Below are 21,957 nucleotides of genomic sequence, written 5' to 3' on the forward strand. Positions count from 1 at the left end.
GTGTTCTGTTATAGCAACAGGTAACAGACTAAGACACAATGTAACAATCACCCCAAACTCAGCTGCTTATAGCACCCATTGATTGACTCACATTTGCAGGACAGAGGTCTGAACACAGTATGAACAGATTCTCTTCTCAGGTCTCATGAGATGAAAACTTAGTGTTTCAGCCCATCTGCGTGCCCTTCAGGAGGCTTAACTAGAGAATGCGCCACCCCCAGCCTCATTCACAGTAGTTGCAGAGTCCAGTTCCTTGAGGCTGTAGAGCTAGCCTGCCCCTTCCTGCTCACTGCCCAAGAGTTGCTCTCAGCTCCTGGATATTGCTTGATATTCCTTACTGTATGAACCACTGCTCTTATCTAAGCCAGCAGTGCAAACCTCCCTTCCAAGAAGAGTCCAAACACTGGCAAGGTGTCATCTGATTATATCAGCTTTACCCACACAGCACAATTCCCACCTCTGTGTGTGTGTGTGTGTTGTATGAATGTGTGTTTGTGCATGAATGTGTGTTTGTGTATGAAGCAGCCAGTTGTCGGCCTTGGGTGTCTTCCTCTATCACTCTCCACCTTAGTTTTTGAGACAAGGTCTCTCACTGAACTTGGAGTTTGACCCTTAGCTAGACTGTCTGATCAGTGCGTGGTGCATATGCGTATTGTATTGCAAATGTGTGTGCAGTGCAGGGGCAGACAGAGGGCAGAGGAGAATACCAGCTATCCTGTTACATTGCTCTTTTCCTGGCTCACTGGCCAGCAAGCCTTAGTGGTCCTCCTGTCCTTAACTCCCCCACACTGCTATGGTTCCAGACAAATGTGTGGCCATGCCTACCTTTCTATGTGGGTGCTGGTGTTTCAAATCCAGGTCTACGTGCTTGTGTAGTTAGCACTTTTACCCACGGGGACATTTCTGTAGCCCTCCTCACTTTCTTTATATCAAGTAATTAAAAACCTTAATCACATCTGCGAAATCATCTTTGCCATATGACAGGACATAATCACAGAGGTTGACAATCTACCAAACTCAGAGGTTCCTTCAGCTTCCTACAGAAGGGAACTATGTGCAGGTGAGAGTCGTGTGTGTTTAGCTTAGAATTCTGCCTCCCACAATATGGCTAATAATAGCATCTCTCTCCGAGGGCTGTGTAACATATATGAAATGCATTCACTATTGCTTTTAGTGCATAATAAATGCTCAGTAAATGTTAGCCCAAGTATTGCAGAGAAGAGTTCTTGGGTTATTTATCTTAGCTCCAGAACCAGGTACCACTGGGAACTTGAGATATTTGTTAGACCAATGAATAAATCTCTCATACAATTTATACCGCATCCCTCAAATAGAATCAGCTGTGAATGGTTATCTAGTCCAACATCTGCATTTTAAGTGTAATGAAGTCAAGGGCCAGTTGGGGAGAAGCAGCCCAAGGTCAGCAGCAGCGCAGGAGCTGTATGGCAGGTCCCATTCACAATTTGCCGTCTGTCTTTCCTGTACCCACTACATCACACTCGCTAATCTGTGATTATGTGAGGTGGGAATCGGGTTATTGTTCGAGTCTCTTAGTTGCTTAGGAAAGGGGCTGGTTTCTGCTTTATTGTACACCCTTATTGCACCTTGAATAAAACTAGGAACACAAAGGATGGGCAGACTAAATTATACTAGATTCCAATCGTGCGGGCATAATCTGACTATGTAGGCAGCCAGAGTGCCAAAGACAAACTCTACCTCCCTCCATTACCAGAAAGTAGTTTGTACGGATCATTCAGAGGGAACAAGGCTGGCCTTTGGGCACATCTTAGTGTTGGAGTTTTGAAATCAGGTCCAAAGGCAGTCCTAGAGAGTACTGGTAGTGTGTGGCTCGCTTGGAAGCCAGCACTCTGCTACGATCCCACATGCAGTGGCTGCTGTTTGTATCCCCCCATTTTCTGAATTGTTGCTTGGTATAGTGAAGGTTCCCAAGTAGCACTTTTTGAATGGAAAAAAAAAATGAACTGGACTTGGCAAAAACTGTTGAGAGAATTTAAGGTGTACTCTCCTCTCCAGAACCTTCCTGAACCTTTATGAGATGAGTTATGTATAAGATACTCCGCGGAGCTGTGGGGTTCCTCAGCTTCCTCCAAGAATGAGCATTAACACGCCTCAGGGTGCCATGTGGCAATCTAAAGAGGCCTTTCTCCAATGGGGAAATGGAGGCTCATGGAAGACAAGCAGCCTACCCAGGTTCCAGTGCTCATTCTTTGGGCTGGGACCTCAAATCTGCTGACATTCAGACCGCTATCTTTCAACTATTCTCTTCTTGAGGCATTATTAACTTCATTTCTGTCGGATAATGGCTAATGTTTTAAATGGTTGCCTCAGTCCAAGAATCTTTTATCAGGTGGAAACACGAAACTCGACAGAGCAGCTCCCAACTGTGAGGAGGCACACAAGATACCTCGGAGGACGTATAGATCAAATCGCAGCATTAACAAAATAATGCTATTAGCCATCCACATTCCGTCCCTGTAATGGAATTTAATTATGATTACACTCACCTGAAGTTGCATATTCAGGAATTTAAAGAGAACATATCGGGCATCTGGCCTCAAGGATGGATTTGAAAATAAGAGTGTGCAGTGAGTACAGAAAGGCAGGAAGGAAGCGTGTCTCTGCTTCTGCCTGCCCCCACTTTATCTCATGCACATTTTATCTTGCTTATGGATCGTTTGACAGTGGAAAGAGTACTTTGGAGGGGAGGGTGGGAGGCCCCTAGCGAGGGAGTTGGAGCTAGAGCATCTATGTCAGGTTTCTTTCTGTCTCTACCATAGGCTTCTTAGGGGCATTTGGGCAAGTCATTGGGCCTTAACAGCCAATGGTAAAAGTCTGTATCCTGTTTACTGCTAGTCAATGAAGTTGATAGCTGTGGTTTGTTTGTTTTCTTGTTTTTAACCTCGTATTGCAATAGTAGGGTTAGATCACACCCCAAGACAACAGAATTCAGACTTCAGAGCACAGCAGAATAAACTGGAGAGCTCCTAGAGACCCGCGCTCAGGGTTCTGGAAAAAGGGCTGAGAATCTTCACTTCTGTACATAAAACAGGAGATTCTGATGTGTCTGGACGAACACCAAGCCTCTGGAGAAGTAGTGCTCTAAAGCTGCAGATTTCCATTGAACCTTGACAACGGTTCAGCCAAAGCATCTTTTGTGTTAAAATCAGGCCGAGTGTAGACATGTTTCAGCTTCACTGAAAATGCCATTGTTGAGTCAGATTAAAACTGGGGAAATGAGGAAAGACGGGCCTACGAGAAGAATGAATACTCCGGAGCTTGCAGAGCCGAGAAGAGCTCATAAGTCTTACTGTGTGCTTCTTCCCGCAAAAATTTCTAGAAGGTGGTCGAGGGGAAAAGAAAAAAAAGGAAAATTTGGTGAGCCCCAAGCACATTTGTGGACCAGTGTTTAGTTTTCACAGCTAATAATAAGTGTGACTTATTTTCCATTGCTAATAATAAGTGTGACTTATTTTCCATTTCCCACAGGAATAGAGAAGACTCAATGGAGGTGCCACAGCTATTGGACAAGAGATAGATTTGAAGGCGGGGCTTCAAAATCTTAGTCTTGTTTATCATATACTAAAATGACTTTACGTTAAACAATGCCATGAACCCTCCAGCAGGCTTGGGTTGATGGAATAGAAAGAGAAACAGGAGAAACCAAATGTAAAAAGACAGAGAAATAGTGAAGAGGCAAGTAGAAAAGGCAGAGAAGTGTGTGTAGGGGGATAAAGAAGTGTCCACCTGGGGCTGGAGAGAGCTGAGTTAAGAGCACTTGCTGCTCTTCCAGAAGACCCTAATTCCATATTGGGCACCATAATTGCCTATAACACTAGCTTCAAGAGATTCAATACCCTCTTCGGGCCTCCACAGGCACCCACTTGGCCTATATAGTCCTGAGTGCACACACACACACACACACACACACACAAATAAAACCTTAAAAAGAGGATAGCAAGACTGCTGTCAGTTACCATCCACACATATCAATGCACCCTAGGAGAGGTGGTGGCACTTAGGGGGATTGAGAAGGTAAGGATATTGCTTTGGGAACCTGGAATCTTCTACAGGGTTCTTTCATTGCCCTGACTCAGGTACAAATCCTGAAGTTAACAGACCACCTCAGGAACTGATGGAAGGTGAATGGCCTCTCAAAGCTCGGGCTGCTGGAATGTTCCTATTCTCAAAGGGACAAATATCCTGAACCAAGAGATGCATGCGTAGTTGAGGAACTCTGTACCACAATGAACAATTAGGAATGGGTAAAGCAGCTTCCCCCATGGGAAGAAAGCAGTCCTGTGCTGTGAGAGGCTGGTGGGACATCCCCAACAGGTTAGACACTCTCAAGGGCCAGACTGATCTGCTGGCTACATCCTGTACTTTAGAGGCATTATTGTGAGGTTAAAGCAGGCTGACCTCAGGCCATTGTCTTTTGATTAATGACCCATTTCTTCCCCCAACTCCTACTGCTGAGCTCCCACAGAGGATACAGTTTCTCTTTCTGTTCAGAGTAGCCACAGGGCTGGCTACAGAGTGAACACTACACCTCCTACAGACACCTGCAGACTTTTTTATATGGCCTGTCACCCAGCAAGCAGCAGAACCGTGTTATTGGGGAAGCAGGATGATCTGCAGAAGTTTCTTTCACTCAGTGCTACAACCTCTGCAAGCCCTTTGAGGTCTGGGGTCAGTGCCCACGACAAATGGTGTCCGTGTTCTTTGAAGAATGCCCTCAGGGAATAAGCGGTTCACCCTTTCTCATCAGATAGGAGAAAGGGCGTGTTGCTCTTGATCCAGACCAAAGACAAGAGACCAGTCCATGGGATTTGAATGCTTCCGCAGCCTTTTCTGAATTCTGTGAGAGATGGGCGTGTTGGCTCTTTCTCCCAATTTCACGCATGCACTCTTTGACAAAACGTCACTGAACACTGGTGTTTCCTCGTCACTATGCTCAGTGCTGTGACTTTCAACAGTGCATAGTGATTGAGGGAGACACAACTGAGAAGGTAGTTGTAATCCTGAGTGTGGAGCACTGTGGAAGGGCAGGGTCCTGTGGAGACACCTGAGTGTGTGCCGGGGGCCCATACCTACATAAGGGAGTGAGGGACCAACTTGTACAGGAAGTTCCAAGGAAGCTGTGGTCCATAGAAGGCAGCTAAGCGAGATAAGGAACTGAGATTCAAACCTTTTTGTCAGAAACCAGGATGTAAAATGATTTGGCATAGAGGAAGCCAAGACTTTCTTTGGAGAGTGTTGCAAATATCAAATGGTAAGTGGAAGACCTGACTCTTGCCTGTGACTAATCAAAGCACAGCTTTCTTGTGTAGATTAGAAACGTACTCAGTAAGGGAATTGTGACTAGGTATCCACAGAGTAGTCCTGCAGAATAAGGACATGGACGGAGTCCTGGGTGGAGTGGGAACTCCATGAGAGAGCAGTTATCAGTTTCTGATTCCTGTGGCTTCGGATGCAAAATTGTATTGGTAGCTCGAGACTGAGGAAAATCTGTGCTTACCTGCGTGTGTATCCTTCTGGTTAAGAGCAGCAAGCAAAGTTTAAACGACTCAGCTATGGGAAATCTTAAGTTATCTTTCCGTTCCATTCTCTGCTTAGAACATACTGCTTCAGTACTTGCATATGTAAAGCAGTGTATAGTTAAACATCTAGGTTAAGTAGATGAGCCCATTAGCTGTTAAGACATTTTTTAAATTTGTGCTATGTATTATGCTAGCAAAATTTTTATGTTTTTCACTCTAAATAATTTTTTAATTTTATGTATAAGTGTATCTGTATCTTTGTATCTCTATTTATGTCTTAGTCGGTGTTCTAGTGAAGAGACGTCATGACCGTGGCGACTTTTATAAGAGAAAGCGTTTCACTGGGATTCACTGTAGTTTCAGAGGTTTATTCCATTTTCATCATGGCGGGGAGCATGGTAGCATGCAAGCAGTCATGGTGCTGGAGAAGTAGCTGAGAGTTCTACGTCTGGATCCACAGGCAGCAAGAGGAGAAAGAAACTGGGATCTGGCTTGGGCTTCTGAACTCTCAAAGCCCACCTCCAGGGACACACTTCCTCCAGCAAGGCCACTTCCTAATCCTTTAACCATTTCCTTTCTGACTACCCACTGAAATCTCTGAGTCTATGCAGCCATTCTTGTTCAAACCACCACAGCTGGCATGGCATGGCTGGGGGAGGTCTGGCTGGGGCACTGCAAAGGGCAGTGTTTTAAGCAAGGATGAAATTCCCTATTAAGCATCCCAACCAGTTGTAACTAGTGCCGGCGATGTGCTATTGAGCATAACCATGGGGAAAAGTGTACAGAATCTGAATCCTGATAGAAGGACGATCCTTACACTCAGAAGGCCCTATACCTCATGGAAAAAGTGAACTTGTCTTCTGTCCCTGAGTGATGGGGACACAGAAGCTTCACTCGTGAAGATCAGGGAGCAGAGTAGCTGCCTGTCTGTCAGTGGGGAGTCTCTATTGTAACTTACAGGACAGCTGACCTAATAGCTCCTTAGACAGACACAGTGGCTCATGCCTTAGACAGACAGATTGGCTCAAGCATGTGCGAGACTGAAGCTGGAGAACTATCATGAATGTAAGGCCAGCCTGGGCTACATAACAAGTTTGAAGTCTTCCTGGCCCACAGAGTGAAACCTTGTCACAAAAAGAAGTTTCTTTTGAAAGCAATCAAACCCAAAACACATTTAGACTTGCCTTCCCTGACCACAGGCTACCACTGCAGCTCCAGGACTTCCTCTTTTGTACACTCTCACTCTCAAAAGGATGGAGGGTGATCACTGGTCTTGCCCAGCAGTGTTTGATTCACTACACATCTTTTGCACACTCCCTGCGTGCTATTCATCCCCCCCCTCTTTTAAAGGGTACTTGTTTTCTTCAACTGTTTCTCCAAACAAAAGAGTCTTTAAAGTTGGGTCTTTTTCAGGTATTTGTTAATATCTAGAATAGAGCCCACTGATAGATACCTATTAGATGCTGAGGAATTGGGAGGGATGAAGGGGGAAAGGATAGAAACCCTGGGAAACTGGCTGTTCCCATCAATATTACTCATGGGAGTGTAGAAACACCCAGGTGCTCTATGGTGGGAAGAAGAGTTAAAATCATTATGGCTCTAATGCTTAGAAAAAATATTTTGCCATGAATGAAAACAATTATAAAGCATATGCAAAATATGGAAAATAAAAATATGTGACATAGTAGATGAAAATATAGTATTGTTATAGTATTTTGATGATATATCAATGTTTACAGCGTGCAGTGAGATGTAAAAGATTATACAAAACTAATAGTTAATGATACTTCCACCCAGTATATCTGCTTATGCAATTTACTCAAGAAGTGAAACAGTTAAACGCAAAGGGTCAGCAGACTGGATAGGATGCCCAGATAATATTCCTAGAGGTCAGTTAATTCTCAGTCTCATTGGGTGAACACTAACCTTGGCCAAGACACTCTGGTCCCGTCATGAAGTTGGGGACTGCTGTTCTTATGATATATGTGTCCTTAGCTTGAAAACACCATGCAAGAAAGATGATTCTCCCAACCTTTGCCATGTGTATAGTGTCCTACCTTTCAAAGACACACCAGCTTGAGCCTAGACCCAAGACTCTGACTCAGTAGGACAGAAAATTCCTAAAACACGCTAACACACAAGTCTTAGGTGCACTGGATATTGAGAATGCATGCGTTAGTGAGTGCCATAGTGTGAGACAGGAGGCAGCTCAAGAAGTGCGGGGTCAGAAGAGACTGGTTCTCCACCTTGGCCTTTCCCGTCAGTTGGGAAATCCAGGGAAGGTTATTTATAGTGTCCGGCACTGTTTCTAACATGGAGATAAACATAACCACTTTGATGGGCAATTAGGCTATTTAAAGGGATGCAGGTTTTTGAGCGCATCAGCAGAGCACGCTGTGTGCTGACTGATAACCTAATACCCCTGACTCCCAGGGTTCCTGTCTCCAATGGGGATTTGAGAGCTGATAGGGCTGCTGTGAGAATTAAACCGCATAGCCTGGGTAAAGTCTCTCATACTGACCAGAATTCAGCAGCCTGACACGAATGCTCCCCCCAGTCCAGAACTGGGGCACTTTTGCTACTTACTTGAGCTTTCAGCAGCCAAATGGACTGACATTTGGTTAGAGAGAATATGTCACCTCCTGCCTGGTCAGCATGATTGGGAGATGCCACCAAATGTCCCTTGCCCTCAATTATCTCCTTACTGACCTAAGATGCTGATCTAGAAGCCATTAACTCAACCAATATTTACTGACTCTGTGGTCTGGGACCTTTGCCTCCCCAACTAACCATGAGATAGGTATTCTTACCATTATTATTTTACAGAGGTTTCTTATTCATTATTTTACTCAGAGGTTTATAGAAGGGACATGACATGCTCAAATTACAGCTGGTAAGAAGGACACCAGGCTGCCTCTGTGTTCAAGCTGAGCTTTGTATTGCCTGGTTGTCTTGCCCAATTTTTCTCCCAAGCAAAGTAGTCCTTCTGATGGCTGCTTCTTCACGATGGGCCCACAAGATGTGTGGAGCCAAGGAAGGCTTCTGGTAGAAGACTGGAAACCACACAGACCCACTTCTCTTCTTCTTGCACAGTGGCATTGCTCCTAAGAACAGCTGAGCTCCAAACATGGCTGCAATGAACAAGAAGTGCTTTGGTGTTAGTTGTGGCTTTCAGCTATATGATGCCACAAGGATCAGTAGTTCAAAGTCATCCTTGGCTATGTAGCAAATTTGAAATCAGCCTGGGCTATATGAGACGTTATCTTAAACACACACACACACACACACACACACACACACACACACACACACACAGCTTTTAATGCCATTGTTGGTTAATTTGCTTATTTTCTCTTGACTTGTGCTAAGGTCAACAATCTATATTTTTTTTAATTGATTTTATTGAGCTATACATTTTCCTCTGCTCTCCTCTGTTCTTTTCCCCTCCCCTTCACCCCTCTCTCATGATCCCCATACTCTGAATTAACTCAGGAGATGTTGTCTTTTCCTATTTCCTATATAGATTAAATCCATGTATGTCTCTCTTAGGGTCCTCATTGTTGTCTAGTTTCTCTGGGATTGTGAACTGTAGGCTGTAGGTTTTTCTTTGCCTTATGTCTAAAATTCGCTTATGAGTGAGCACATATGATAATTGTCTTTCTGATCACTCATCATGATGTTTCCTAGATTCAACCATTTGCCTGCAAATTTCAAGTTGTCATTATTTTTTTCTGCCATGTAGTACTCCATTGTGTAAATGTATGACATTTTCCTTATCCATTCTTAGGTTGAGGGGTATTTAGTTACTTCCAGGTTCTGTCTATGACAAACAATGCTGGTATGAACATAGTTGAGCTCATGTCCTTGTGGTACGATTGAGCATCCTTTGGGTATATACCAAAAATATATACTGGGTCTTGAGGAAGGTTGTTTCCCAATTTTCTGAGAAATTGTCATACTTATATCCAAAAGGACTGTACCAATTTGCACTGCCGCCAGCAATGCAAGAGTGTTCCCTGTACCCCATATCCTCTCCAGCATAAGTTGTCATCAATATTTTTGATCTTGGCTATTCTTACAGGTATAAGATGGATTCTCAGAGTTATTTTGATTTGCATTTCTATGATAGCTAAGGATGCTGAGCATTTCCTTAAGTGTCTTTTAGCCATTTTAGATTCCTCTGTTGAGAGTTTTCTGTTTAGATCTGCACTCCATTTTTTATTGGATTATTTGATCTTTTGATGACCAATTCCTTGAGTTCTTTGTGTATTTTGGAGATCAGTCTTCCGTCTGATGTGGAGTTGGTGAAGATATTTTCCAATTCTGTAGGCTGCCATTTTTTCTAGTTGACTGTGTTTGTGCTTTACAGAAGCTTTTCAGTTTCAGGAGGTTCCATTTATTAATTGTTTCTCTCAGTGTCTGTGCTACTGGGGTTATATTTAGAAAGTGGTCTCCTGTGCTGATGCATTCAAGTGTACTTTCCACTTTCTCTTCTATGAGGTTCAGTATGGTTGGCTTTTTGTTGAGGTCTTTGATCCATTTGGACTTGAGCTTTGTAGGATTCTGAGCTGAAACCAACTGGTCCTGGGCTTTTTTTGGTTGGGATACTTTTGATGACTGTTTCTATTTCTTTAGCAGTTATAGGTCTATTTATTTTGTTTATCTGGTCTTGATTTAATTTTGGTGATATTTATCCAGAAAGTTGTCCATTTCCTTTAAGTTTTCCAATTTTGTGGAGTACAGGTTTTCAAAATATTACCTAATGTTTCTCTGGATTTCCTCTGTGTCTGTTGTTATGACACCCTTTGCATTTCTGATTTTGTTAATTTGGATATTCTCTTTCTGCCATTTGGTTAGTTTGGATGAAGATTTGTCTATTTTCTTGAAAAACCAACTTGTCTCCTTGATTCTTTGTATTATTTTCTTTGTTTCTATTTTGTTGGTTTCAGCTCTCAATTTGATTATTTCCTGCCATCTAGTTCTCCTGGGTGAGTTTGATTTTTTTTTTGTTCTAGAGTTTTCAAATGTTATGTTAATTTACTAGTGTGGGATTTTTTCAGCTTCTTTATGTAGACATTTAGTGCTATGAACTTTCCTTCTAACACTGCTTTCGTTGTGTCCCATAAATTTGCGTATCTTGTATAGTCATTTTCATTGAATTTTAGGAAATTTTTAATTTCTTCCTTTATTTCTTCCTTAACCCATTGATGCTTCAGGTGAGCATTGCTTAATTTCCATGTGTTTGTGGGCGTTCTGGAATTAGTGTTGCTCTTAAATTCTAATTTTAAGACATGATGCTCCTATAAGATACATGAGGTTATTCCATTGTTTTTTGGTATCTGTTAAGGTTTGTTTTGTTACCTAGTATGTGGTCAATTTTTGAGAAGGTTCCATGAGGTGCTAAGAAGAAGGTATATTCTTTTATGTTTAGATGGAATGTTGTATAGATGTCTTTTAAGTCCATTTGAGTCATAGCACCTGTTAGTTCCCTTATTTCTCTGTTGATTTTTTTTTCTGACAGATCTGTCCAGCAGTGAGAGGAGAGTGTTGAAGTCTCCCACTGTTAGTGTGTGGGGTTTAATGTGTGAACAATCTATATCGTTAAAACCTTAAGAGATGTCATCATCCATGTGTTAGGGCTGCTGAAACCTATTTGAAAGCTCCCAGTGTTAATGGAATCTGTTTTTAATACAAAACCTACTTTAAAAAAGATGTGTATGGGTTTGCCAGAATGCGTGTGTAAGTACCACATGTTCACAGTACTTGCATAGGGAAGAAAAGAGTGTCGGATCCCCAAAAAATTGGAGTTATGGACTGTTGTAAGCCACTGTGTGAATATTGGGGAACAAACCCGGGTCCTCTGGAGATCAGTCATTCCTCTAGCTGCTGCAGTTTGGGCATCTATTTTGTACTCATTTGTGCTTATCATCTACACCATCACAGAAACTCTCCCAGGTAGGTTCTGTCATCTGTACAGCTGTGGACCCTGAGCGTCAGGAAGGTCAAGAGTTTGTCCACCCCCCCCCCCACACAACTGGTTTGTGGTAGAGTTGAAGCAAATACCTAATGTGTTTCCAAAATTTGCAATGTCTCCTGTAAAAAGACACAGCCGTTTCCTTTAGGACAAAGTAAATAATTTTCCAATTAAGTTTTGCAGTTTAGCCATGATGTTTTCTGCTTTTTGTGGACCGTAGCCCATCCAGTGTTCTGATGGGCCCCTAAGACTGAAGAAGCTTGGATAAGCCACATCCTCTGCACCCAATGTCAACTCCAGTCCTGAGTCGCATCCTACAGAAGCCTACACAGGGCTTTGGAACTGGAAGTCAAGAGAGCAAATGCTCTGATGACTGCAATGTTAATAAGGAACTAGCCTAAATATGATGTGTCCCTCACAAAGGCCACTCTGTCCCCAGTCAGCAGCCCAGGGGTCCTGTTTCAATGCTGGGTCTGGCCACCCTGGCTCAGCCGCTGGCTTACCTTGTGGAGCAGGCCAGGCCTGCCTGATAATATCACTGCAGCATAGTGAGGCTTTGTGTACATTCAGGGTTCCAGTTACCTGGGGCAGGCAGGATTCAAGCTTCTGTGCCTGGGGCCAGGAGGGAGGCAGTAACTAAGTAAAAACAAGCATAAAAGGGGAGTGTTTTGGAAACCCCAAAGGAAGCTTTCTTCTTCCCTGCATCCTCAAGGTGCTTCCCAAAGAGGCTGCTTGATCGCTTGCCTTCCCAGTGGGCAAAGAAAGGGGATCCAGGCAGGACTTTTCAATCGCTCAGATTGTGTGTGTTCCTCCTCCCCAGCTGGATATGTGCCAGCCTGCCAGTTCAGGCACTTCTCTCTTGTCCCTGGGGCTTTCTCTGTGTGACAAATCACAGGCAAACTGTCTTCCAAACCAGGGTTGGGTTGCTTGTGACTCCTCCGTCTGAAGCCAGCAGCTGTGAATGTGCCTCAGAGCGCAGTCAGATAGGTCTTCAAACTTGCTCGCACTTCAGAGAAATTCAGCCAGTAAAAATGTCTAATCAGTCTCTCTCTGCTCATCCCAGAGACGATCCTAGAGCCTCAGCTGGATCTATAGCTCTTTGGGACAAAGCCGAAGTCCTTTCTAAAGCAGTCTTTTCTTGGAGCCTTGAGTTACTGCTTCAGTGGTGGGAAACTGTGGAGCAGAAGGTCAGGCTGCTGGGGCTGGAGAGATGGCTCCGTGGGGAAGCACTTGCTGCTCTTGCAGGGGACTCAGGTTCAGTTCCTAGCACACCAAAGGGCAGTTTACAATCTTCTGTAACTTCACCTCCAGTGCATCAAGTCTGATGCCCTCTTCTGGCCACTGTGGGCACCAGGCACACATATAGTGCCCATACACACATGCGGGCAAAATTCTCATATACGTAAATTAAAAATAAACAAGTCTTTTAAAAAAACTTAAAAAACCAGAAGGCTGGGGCACAGACTATTTGATTGGCTGTCATTGTCACACACACACACACACACACACACACACACACACACACACACACACACTCCTGTTGTATATAATGTTCTACTGTGGCCTATATGGTGCCTCACACATTCCCCATCTCCCAACGTTCCTTACTGTACCTTCCTATTCTCTACAAAGCATGCAAGATGATCTGACTCAGATCTTTGGCAGTCAGGAAATCAGCAGCAACCTCTGTTTCCATCTTTACACATCCGTGCATGTGTGTGTGAGCATGTGTGTGCACACATGTGTGTGTGCATGTTTATATGCAGGTGTGTGAGCATGTGAGTAGATGTGTGTATGCATGTGTGCATTGTGTGTGGTCATGTGTATGCATGTATGTGTATGTGCACATTTATGTGTGTGTGTATGCATGTGTGTATGTGTGTGAGCATGTGTGTGCATGTGTGTACTCATGTGTGTGTTGAGTTCTCACTTGGAAGGGTATTTACAAACATTCATAAATTTAGAGGTTGAGATAGCAATATCTTATGGAAAGCTATGAATCAACCCACTGTAGATGTTCAGAACACAAGGTGTTTTAATGTAGCATCAACACGGTACCATGTTTGCTTTTGTCTGTGTGTGAGCATATATATGTGAGTGCATTGAGACCAGAAGGCAATCTCAGGTGCCATTGTTCAGGAAACATTCCCACTGTTTTTTGAGGCAGAATCTCTTACTGTGATTCAGCTTTCACCAATTCAGTAGGTTGGTTGGCCAGCAAGCCTCAACCGTATAACCATCTTTGACCTCTCAGCACTGGGATTACAAATGAGGACCACCATGCTCAGCTTTATTTATGTAGATCCTGGAATATAATTCAAATACTCATAAAGTAAACATTTTCTGGCTGAGCAATCTCCCCAACTCCTTATCTGCATTTAAAAAATTAAGTCCCACAAACCTTTAATCCCAGCACTTGGGAGGCAGATGCAGGCGGATCTCAGTGAGTTCAAGGCCTGTCTGGTCTACAGAGTGAGTTCCAGGACAGGCTCCAAAACCACAGAGAAACCCTGCCTCAAAAAGAGAGAGAGAGAGAGAGGGAGAGAGAGAGAGAGAGAGAGAGAGAGAGAGAGAGAGAGAGAGAGAGGGAGAAGAAAAAAGAAAGACCCCCCCCCCCAAAAAAAAAGTTTTGGGTAAACCTCTGAGGCATTTAAAGACAAGATATTTTACTTTAATATTGCTTATTTCTTTCCAATCACATAAAGTGACCTGCCTTGTAAGTGTCACTCAGGAGACAAGGGTCATGCAACCAGCCAGTAAGGGAATGTGGCTTCCAAACCAAGATGGGAAGAACCTGTGGGGTACTTTCTGAACTGCCTTAGAAGAGCTGCTGCTATCCTCGATGAAGTTGAAAGGGGCCAATGGTGAAACTGTGGGGCTCCCTGTACAAGAGAACCGCAGGAACACATAGACTCAACTGCAGATGGGATCTGGGAAAACCCCTGTCCACTGACAGATGGCTGCATTGAAGCTAGTCCTGGAAGGGGAGAGACAGAAGGAGATCTTTTCCCGAGCTCTCAGACCCTCCCACTTCCAAGACTCCACAGGAAGACAGGAAGAGACTCGGGGGACACTCCATGGCTAGGAATGTGTGTGAAGTGGACACCATCAGCTCAGAGGATGCACCCTCTTCTCCTCCAAGCACCCACAAGGCTCAGCATACAGAGAGCTGAAGAGTGGCCTTCTATGATAAGAGAGGACAGCATCCTCTCTTGTTCTTCCTTTTCTTTCCAGACTCAGAATTCCCTTCTAGCACCCACTGACTGCTTTGAAGATGGGCTTTGCATGTATTGCCCACAAACACTTTCCCACATCCCTGGCTCCTGGTGGAGCTCAGTAAATGATTTTATCTTAATAGACGAGTCACGGGTGGCACTCCACTGAGCGTGAGTGACAATCGGAGAAAACACTGGAGGTTTTTCCCTTTCAACTCTTATCCAGACTTGTGTTCACTGGTGGTCAAACTCTGCATGCTCCTTGATTTAGCAGTGTCCCATCCCTCCTCTGGATACCCACTCCTAATCTTTAGGAGCCCAACACAATCCTGGAATTCCTTCCACCGTGTTAGCTCACTCTCTCAGCTTTCCCTACTGTTTCTTCTTCCTTCCCTGTACTCATCATTGGAGCCCAAGGCTCGTCACTCAGCCCTTGGTCCTTTTTTCTACCCACATGCTCTCCTTGGTTGAATTCATGTGGGCTCATAGACTTACATAAATTGATTTGGTGCTAAATCTTATATTTGTGTCTACCACCCAAGGTTTTTACCTGTTCTGCAGATTCATCAAAAAAAAGTATAGAAGGGCTAGGAAGATAACCCAGTGCGGAAAACAGCTATGCAATCAATCTTGAGGACCTGGGTTCAGATCTTCAGCACTCACGTAAAAGTCAAGCATGTCATCTATAACCCAAGCTAGGGGTGGTATGCAGAGGCAGATGGACTCTGGGGCTCATTGGTCAGTCAGCCTGGCCAAAATGACAAGTTCTACATGCAATGAGAGCAGTAAGATAAGAGATAAAAGAATATAAGATAGAGATAGAAGAAGATATTCCCATCCGGCCTCAACACATGAGAGGAATTCATACATTTATGCACACATACTCATATATTACTGTTTTCTTGCTGCACGCACTAAGAAAAGAGTAGGCTAAGGATCAGATCTCATTTCAACTAATATGGTCCAGGCAGCCCTTATAGAGTAGATGGTTTTTGAGAAAGGAGTTGAAGGCAGTGGGGTGCTGAAGGAGACAACTTGGAGGAGGTGGCTGTTTAACACCTCCAATTGGCCATCCCGGAGACATGTCATATCCAATTTGTCTAGAACTGACCATTCAGTGTTGCTCAAGCTCTACTAAATCCCTTCTCATGTCCCATGATGCCTTTCTGTTGTAATATGAGCGGCGGGGCTGTTTCCCGCCACCCGGCTAGCTTTACCCGAAATAATTACACGGAAACTGTATTCTTTTAAACACTGCTTGGCCCATTAGTTCCAGCCTCTTATTGGCTAATTCTGATATCCCAATCAACCCATCTCTAATAAATTGTGTAGCACCGGTCTTACCGGGAAAGATTCAGCATGTCTGACCTGCCGGCTTGCTTCATCGTGTGCATCTGCCGGGGAGAGGGGAGCATGGCCTCTGAGCTCACTTCCTCTTCCTCCCAGCATTTTGTTCTGTTTACTCCACCTACCTATATTCTAACCAATAAAATGGGCCAAGGCAGTTTCTTTATTAGCCAATGTCCTTCCTCCATCACCTTTCTTCATCCTTCCAGACAACACTACAGTCCATGACTTCTCTTTCTCTCATAACTCTCCATCCAAATTGCCAGAAGATTCTGTTAGCCTTGTCTTCACATATACCCAGAAACCAACCTTTGACTTTGATCCTTCCCTCAGCTTCCACCTATTGTTTGCTTTGCCTGGGACACTTGGATGATAATAGGCCTACATCCGTAACCTCCATAGGCGTGCTTGAATGCTGCTCTGAAGAAGGTGCAGCTGGAACACATTGGTAAGATGAAATCCAGTACGCATCTTGCTCTACTCTTGACACACATCTCCTTCTTACAGACCTCATCAATTCCGTATCTTTCATTGTCTGGAACAACAGTCTGGGCTCTAAGGAGAGTCTTAATCTCAGCTCCACTAATAAACATTCAATAAAATTTGTTGAACAAAAAATATTAAAATGTATCCATGATCTATTGCTTTATTAGTTGGGGTTCTTTTGAGAAGCAGAACCCATGTATTTATGTACATATACCTGTGAATATGTATGTAGCAATGGACTTGGAAACTGGCTCATAAGTAACAGAGGTCAAGAGTTAGGACCAGGAAAGCCAGTGATGCAGCCCCAGACGGCCATTTGTATAGTGGGTCTTATGCCTAAGGCAGCATAGGAGAAGCATCCACTGTGGAAGGAAAGGCCTGAGAGGAAGCTTCCTCCTTCTGCTTTCCTGGTCTTTTTGAGTCCCTGGCTGACTAGATGGTACTATGCCCATTGAAATCGGGCCTTTTCCATTCATTTGCTGAGCCATATGTCAGTCTTGTCCAGAAACACCTTCAAGACATTCTTCAGGAATATCTTGTATTCATTGGGCATCCCTTAATCCTGTGAAACCAATATCCAGAACTATTGGATTCTTATGGGGGGAAATCCATAAAAAATGTAGATTTAAAGTGAATATCGTGTATATATATCAGAACACACAGACTACTATAGAACGCATAGCAAAATGTTTCAGTAGACCCCTCTGGGTCACAGGCTTCTAGATAATTTCTGCTTTTTTTCTTTGCAAATATTGTGCACATAGTATTTTTCAGTCTAAAAAGGAATGCCTTTCCTTTTCTCTTACAGAACAATTATGAAATAGAATGCTAGCCAGGAGTCTACAGAATTAACAAAAAATCTGATGTCTACTTCTGACAAATTCCTATAGAAATAGGTTAGTGGAACAGTAAGACGTGGTTATGAATCAAGGGGCTGGGTACATAGCTCACATTCCACTCAGTTATTCTGACCTTAAACTGTTCCCTCATCTACAAACTCTCTAGTCCACACTCTTAAAAGAGAGGCTCACACAAAGCACTCTGCCCAATACTGGAACTAACCCAGTGAATACTATTATTACTACTCATATTATCTTCCCAAAGAACTTAATAGGAAGACAACATTGTGTTCATTTTTCAGATGAGAAAGGCAATGGTAGGGGGCGTTAGGTTTCTTGTCCCTAATAAGGGGTGACTACATCACTCTCCCGAGCACTGGTTTGAGAGACAGTGGCTCCGCTCACTCCTGCCTGCTTCTGCACGAACGCTGAGTGTGTTGTGCCAATGGACACTGGAGACTCTTAAGAGAAATGAAGATGACTAGAGTTACAGTGAGACAAAATGGTGGGTGTTTGGTAACCTCAATGAAGGAAGGAAAGGAGGGAGGGAGGGATAGAGGAGAGAGGGAATGAGGGAGAGAGGAAGGAAGGAAGAATGGAAGGAAGAAAGGAAGGAAGGAAGGACGGAAGGGGATGCCAGGGAAATTTGTAGAGTTTTCTTCTGCCGCATAGCTGGAACTAGACTTGATAGACATTATTTCTCCATCACTGGACCCAGGAACTAAACTTGATAGACATTATTTCTCCATCACTGGACCCAGCCGAGCCTCTTCACCCACATGCCTGTGTGCTGGGCAGGCTTGTAGGACACTTCCTCTCAGCTTCTCTGCCCTGGAAGAGAAAGCCCCATCTTTCCATCCTTTCAGTTTTCATGTAAAGCAGGGAACTTGTCCAAGCTTTAATTATTCCCAAAGCTCTGCCTGATCAGAAGCCTAACTAAGTGGTTTCCTATAAAGAACAGTTTTTGAATTAGGAAAGAAAGAAAACACATCTGTTCACAGGCAGTTGAGATGAGGTAAGAAGGGCAGGGATCATAGGTGGATCATTTTACCTGGTTGGGATTGGTGGGCATAAGGGCCTGACATAAGGGGAAGGGGAGAAAATAATGAAATCCTAATTCCTAAAAACTCAAGAAATTACGTTACTGGGGTGGGGTGGCCCTGTGGACAGAGTTCACTAGAACCTCTAGCTTACTATAAAAACATTTGACCATTCCTTCGTCTCTCTCCAACACACACTAGCATTCTCTCTCTCTCTCTCTCTCTCTCTCTCTCTCTCTCTCTCTCTCTCTCTCTTTCTCCTTTTACTTGTCTTTTATCTCATCATGCATATGCACAATGCGCCAATGCTATCACCATTCCAATATACCCCTACTGAAGATATTTGCCAGGGTTGAGGGGATATTCCAGTTAGTAAAATGCTTACCTTCTAAGTGTGAGATCCTGAGTCAATCTCCAGAACCCTTGGGGAAAAGCCAGGTATGGTAGCCCGAGCTTGTAGTCCCAGTTCTGGGGGAGAAGAGACAGTGTATTCTTGGGGCTAAGGTTGTCCAGCCTTGCCTAATTCATGAGTTTTTGTTCAGTGAAAGACCTTACTTAAAAAAACAGACTGCAACAAAACAAAAACAAGGTGGTCAGCACCTGAGTAACAACACCTAAGGTTAACCTCTCTCTCTCTCTCTCTCTCTGTCTCTCTCTCTCTCTCTCTCTCTCTCTCTCTCTCTCTCACACACACACACACACAATGCACACACAACCCCCTCTCTCACACACACATGTACACACATATACACACTCATGCTCACATACACATGTATACATTCAGAGGGAGAGGAATAGGGAGAGGGAGATTCGAATATTGCTGTCAGTGCTGAGTTTACCTGGACCAGAATTCAGTCTGAAGAACAACTCCAAATAAATTTCTTACCACCCCTCCAACTTTTTCAATTGGACACACAATTGAAAAGAAATTAACAGCACCATTTAATGTCTAGAAGCAAAGCTCTGAATTGAAAAATCACCAGACTGAAGCTTTCTTCTTTCTGCTCAAATTTTACAATCCCAAGCTATCACTTCCCCTTCCTCTTGTAAACTCTCATCTTCATCTATAAAATAAGGATCATAATAAATCTGTGCCTACCTGAAGGTAGATGGTTAGCCCTTCTTGTGTTGGAGCATTTATTTATGTTCTAATGTACATAGCAAGTTATCCCAGTAAGTATTCCATTGGGAAGAAAGATTTGGATATTATGTCCCTTTTGTAAACCCATTTATTTGACAATACGCATGATTTTTTCCTATGCATTATCGTGTCTATGCAATCACATATGTGTGCACATGTGTGTGAGTGTATGTGAAGGGCACATACCATAGGTGGAGGGTTGTTGGGTGTCTTACTTAAACACTCTCCACCTTATTCCTATATATAAAGTCTCTCACTGAACCTGGAGCTCACCAATTTTGCTAGACTGGCTGGTCAATGGGCCACAGGGATCCTCCTGTCTCCTCCTCTTCAATACTGGGATTATAGCCTGCACCATTGAGCCTGACTTTTACATGGGTGCTGGAGACCAAACCCAGGCTCTTATGCCTGCACTTCATTCTCTAAGTCATTTCCCTAGCCTCCCCCACCACACATGCTGTCATTAATTTTTCTGCCTTATTATTTTATAATGAGGACCTCTATTTTTCCTTTGAAGCCAAAATTGGCATTTTTATTTCTTTCTGATTATTGTACTCAAACAATATGGAAAAACACAGTTGGAAAAATTGCAAAAGTTCTAAAGGAATGGAATAGTTCACCAATTATTTTCAATGGAATACTCTTCTAGAGGCTGACTTTTCTTTGTGTATTATATAATTATGGGGTGTGTTTATGCGTATACTTATAGCTTTGCCTAAATGAGATCATAACCATACTAAACAGATGGTCTATAATCTATTTCTCCTACTCAACAACACACATTTAGCACATTTAAACAGAATTCAACTAACTTTGCCAGCAAAATTACGATAGTGGATTCCCAGCATATCTGGCATGTTGCACACTTTATCAAAAAGTGCCCTCTTTGTGCTGAGTTCTATGCTGCCTGTCTCAGATTTTACATTGGGTGTGTTTGGGTCCTGACATTTCTATTCATTATCTCTCATACATGTTCATGAGAAACTGTCAGCTTGGCCTCTCAAGTGACTACACAGGAACCAAGGTCTCTGTCAAGTCCACTTAGTGAGATGTACATGGAGCTACCAGGACTTGCTCTTGGATGTCACTATAGCACATCCTCTTGTATCCTAATTGATAGTGTTTATCTATTCAGTGTATTTTTTCTTTTTCCTTTTCTTTTAAAATTTTTATTGTTGCTTTGAAACTGAATCTTACTCTGTAGCCCAGGATTGCCTGAAACTCATTATGTAGGCTGGGCTAGACCCTTACTTGCAGTAATCTTCATGCCTCAACCTATTGAGTGCTAAGATTACAGTCATGAACAACCATGCCCTACTATTAATATATTTAATTGTGTCTTCCTCAAAGATAGATTTTCTTATTTGCTGTACTCTATTCATGATATGTTATTAAGGTCTAAAACAACAGATTTATATATGTGCAAAGCTTGGTGGGAAAAGAACTTATACTTTAGTCATCATTTGACAATGTGTGACATGAAGACATGACATATTTGTATATTGTCTGCATTATACAATTGCTTCTTTCTTAAAAACAGCTTAATCTACTCTAGACCAAAGCTGCAAACATGATGATTAGAGAAAAATATTGTTGACTGACCCATAAATAAGGACCTGGACCAAAGACCCCATCACTACTGTCAACAAGCTTCTGAGGGTAGGCCTGTGGCTTTGGCTCTCTGGTTTCATGTTTCCTCAGCTTGCATGTTGGGATTACTAACTTTGGTTGTCAACTTGGTTGCATCTTGAATCAACTAAACCCCAATCTGTTGGGTACTCCCATGTTGACAGGGGTTTCTTTCCCACCAGGTCCCACATCTGTTTAGTCCCAAATAAACATACAGAGGCCTAAATTAATTACAAACTGGTTGGACTATTAGCTCAGGCTTCTTCTTAAATCTTTCTTACATCGTACGTTGATCCATTATTCCTGTCTGTGCTAGCCATATGGCTTGGTACCTTATATCAGCAAGACCTTCTCATCTTGCTTTCTCTGTGGATGTGTGACGACTGTAGACTGAGTCTTTCCTCTTCCTAGAATTCTCCTGTTCTCATTGCCCCATCTCTACTTCCTGCCTGGTCACCCAGCCTATACTTCCTGCCTGGCTACTGGCCAATCAACATTTTACTAAAATACAATTGACAGGGTACAGACCGTTGTCCCACAACACTCCCAAGAGGGATTTTTCAGTCAGATTCTTTAAAGCGGGAGAGTCACCTCCACACATTAAAGAAAATGGAAGAAAACTCTGGTTTTTGCCTGCCTGTTCTCACTCTAGGTGGCAATAGGATCTGTCCTGTTGCTGTGACATTCCTTCACAACATTAGAGCCAAATTCTTTGGTCTTCCAAAGTA

The sequence above is a fragment of the Microtus ochrogaster genome, unplaced genomic scaffold, assembly GCF_000317375.1.
Source record: "Microtus ochrogaster isolate Prairie Vole_2 unplaced genomic scaffold, MicOch1.0 UNK75, whole genome shotgun sequence".
In the NCBI taxonomy this organism is placed as follows: Eukaryota; Metazoa; Chordata; class Mammalia; order Rodentia; family Cricetidae; genus Microtus; species Microtus ochrogaster.